Source organism: Cucumis sativus, chromosome 4 (assembly GCF_000004075.3).
Source record: "Cucumis sativus cultivar 9930 chromosome 4, Cucumber_9930_V3, whole genome shotgun sequence".
In the NCBI taxonomy this organism is placed as follows: Eukaryota; Viridiplantae; Streptophyta; class Magnoliopsida; order Cucurbitales; family Cucurbitaceae; genus Cucumis; species Cucumis sativus.
In genome coordinates this window covers 10,549,176-10,552,795 of record NC_026658.2, presented here as the reverse complement: position 1 = coordinate 10,552,795, position 3,620 = coordinate 10,549,176, and positions in this window count along the sequence as shown.

The following is a 3,620-nucleotide window of genomic DNA, read 5'->3' as shown; positions in this document are numbered from 1 at the left end:
ACTTTTTCCTTCCCCTTTTTAGTTATACGGATCGGTTCTGGCGACTTGTATCCGAGTCCTTTTCTCGACACGGGTATAGAATGTCCTTCCCGTAGAAGCTTCTTTTGAGTTGAGGAGAGCTCAGGTCGGTCATGAATTTCCAAGCTTTTAAACTCGGTGTGAGCTGTGAAGTCATAACCTGCTTTCGCCATCAATTTGTAAGCCTTGGGGTCGAATCCGTCTTTCGTTCGCCTTTGGGGCAAGTTTGCTTCCACCAGATCTACCTTTACCTCCTGCTTCGCTATCTTAGTTAGTGGTGTAGTGAAGCTTTCTTTTATGATTTCGATGTCACCAACTTTCAAACCTTTTGGAGACTCCATGAATGGTGATTCGCCTTTCTTGCGCCTTGACAGAGGGACATAACGCAAAACTGGTGTGTTTGCAGCATTTTCATCCTTCAAGATCATACCCTTTGTGCTGCTAGTGTATGCTTCACCCTTTCCAGAGTTAAAGGTTCTCGCACTTTCATGTGGTTCTGTGGTTGCGAGTGATTTCAGTTGTGAATTATCTTCTCCTTTTGTAAAGGGGTTTTCTGCAGCGCAAACTTCTAAAATATTATTATTCTTTGAATAAAACTTTGCATCTGCGAAGTGAGACTCAGCTTCTGAGAATGGATTAGAGTCGGCTTCAACCTTCTTTACACCGTCCTGATAAAATTTGAAGCACTGATGCAGTGTTGAAGTTACTACTCCGTTTCCATGAATCCAAGGACGCCCTAGTAACAACTTGTAAGTAGTCCTTGAGTCTATGACATGAAACAATGCACTGGCCTTTAGGTCGCCAATTATGAGTTCTAACCGTATCATGCCTATTGCTCTTTGGCTACCTTGGTTAAAACCTTGAATTACTAGCTTGCTATTTGAGAGCTCGTCCATCAAGATGCCTAATTGCCACATAGTCGACTTTTGGCATTATGTTGACAGCTGAGCCATTATCAATGAGGATTCGATCGACTCTCTGTTCTCGAACGTATCCAGAAACATACAAAGGTCTATTATGAAGTTTAGATCCCAACAACAAATCCTCATCTGAGAAGTCTATAGACATACAATAAGAACCACTCTCATATGTCATAGTCGGAGTACTCGAACTTGATGCTCTTGAATTTAGCAATGCATCAATAAGGATGGTTTTGGTCTCTTGAGGAAGTGATAATAGATCCTCTACATTAAACCTTGAAAGGTCTTTTGATACTCCCTCTCCTTCTAGTGATCTTGGAGGGATTATTTCTTCCTCCGTTGTGTTGATAGCATGACACGCAACGACTTCTGGGTCTTCATCCTGATGATCACAAAGGAAGCTTTTTGGAAGGAAGTCTGCCAAGGTCACTAAGCGTTGAGGTCGAGAGAAATTCATGTCTTCATTATGTACGAGCTTAAGCTTATGAGTCTTCTTCTTTTTCTTATTCTTTTGAGTCTTATTTCCTCTTCTATAGTTTTTGGTAAGAGCGAGACTCTCTTTGGTGGTCGGGATCGACTGTCTTTTCTTTCGGTGGGTCACCACTATCCACCCTTTCATCGTCTTCTTCGATTGGTCTTTTCTCTCCTTGAGGATCCTCGTATGAGATTTCCTGAAAGAATTGGACAACTATAGGCTCAAAGGTCCCGAACTGGACCAAGCTTTTCCTTTGCTCTCAAAAATCAATCTCGACGAAGAAACCTCAGACATTATCGTCACTTCAGCGTGGTTTGTTTGAGCTACTTCCTCCAAATCTAGCTCAATCCTTTTCTCACGAGCCAACCTTAGAATTAGCTCCTTCAGCACGAAGCATTTCTCTACTGGATGACTGATGATGACCCGATGATACTTGCAGTAATTGGGATCATCTACCTTTCCTGCTTGCTCAGGTCGTTTACATTCTGGCAGCTGGATCAGCTGCTTCTCTAGTAGTTGCTCTAGCATGTCAGCGATATCTGAATCAGGAAATGGGTAAACTTTTTCCTGCCTTTCTTTTAAAGTCAGACGTCGCCTTTCGCTTCCATCATCCTTCTTTTCAACCCTCGCTTCCTTTCCTTTGGAGAATTTCAGCGGGGTTGTGTTTACGACCATAGATTCTTTCGCGTGCTTTTCACTATCTTTTCAGCACCTTTCATCTCTTTCTTATCTTTCTTTACTTCAGGAACAAGAAAATCTTTAGTTCCTCTACTGGCGATGCTCAACTCCATATCATGAGCTCGAGTTGCCAGTTCTTCAAATGTGCGGGGCTTTATTCCCTGCAAAATGTAGAGGAGTCCCCAGTGCATGCCTTGGTGCACATTTCTACAGCCGACAGTTCGGTGAGCCGATCTTTACAGTCAAGACTTAGAGCTCTCCATCTATTGATGTAGTCGATGACTGGTTCTCCTTTCTTTGTTTCGTATTTGTAAGCTCCATCATGCTTACAGTACGCCTGGTGCTGTAGAAGCGATTGAGAAACTCCTTTTCTAGTTGTTCCCAACTCTCAATGCTTTCTGGCTCCAGATCAGTATACCATTCAAAAGCATTTCCTTTCAAGCTTCGAACAAATTGTCTGACTAGTTGATCTCCTCTTGATCCTGCATTCTCACATGTTTCGACGAAGTGAGCAACGTGCTGTTTTGGATTGCCCTTTCCGTCAAACTGCTGGAATTTTGGAGGCTGATATCCAAGCGGCATTCTCAAGTTGTCGATTCTTTGGTGTATGGTTTAGAGTACATGAAAGAAGTCTGAGATGGGGCTCCATATTGTGCTCTGATGGAGTTTGTGATCATATCTTGTAATTGTTGAACCGAGAGAGAAGCCACAGAAGTTGATTGTTGTTGTGGCTGATTTTCTTGTACCACGTTCTTCCCTTTGTCATCAACTTTAACGACAGGAGTTTGACTCGATTCAGCAGTTTCACGAGTCTGCATCTGCTCCTTTTAAAGCTGCAATTTCGTGTGGTCTCGTTCATCAACAACCTTCATCAGGAGATTAATTTTTCTCTCCATCTTCGCCATGGCAGTCTCGACTGCTACATCAGCCATCATGACGGACATCACATCTGGGTGTGCTTCTTTCAGTGACCTGCTAGAGGCAGAATCATAATCATTATATAGAGGATTTTCCTTGATGACAATTCCAGCTTTAGGAGATTCCATCAATTGCTTCAGGATGCTCTGCGCGATGCGGAACCTTGATCTTGCCCTTGGATGATCCCCTTGGAACGACTACGGGTGATAGGTCCCGTGTAGGTGTCGCTTGCAGCTGAAGATTTGGATGCAGCTTTCTTTGATGCCATTGATTTGCTTGTAGATCTAGATGATGAGAGAGATGAGAGGTAGAGATGGTCCCACTGGCGTGCCAATTTGTTCGCACGAGATTTCGGAGAAATTTAATTCGTGGACTTGAACTTGGGTTGATGTTGTATTTTTGTTGATTTGATGCGATGCCGTTCAATCTCTAGAATTTTATCCTCTGATTCTCTCTCAACTGGATGCTTCAGCTTGATTTGGAGGAAGCGAAGCACGTGATGTTCTTGAAATTGGGAGCCTTGGAAGAAAGCTTGTATCTTTTAAAGAAGCTTCAATCTTCGAGGATGCTCGACTTCAGAGTTAGGGAGTCTTCTAGCTCTTTGAAGAATT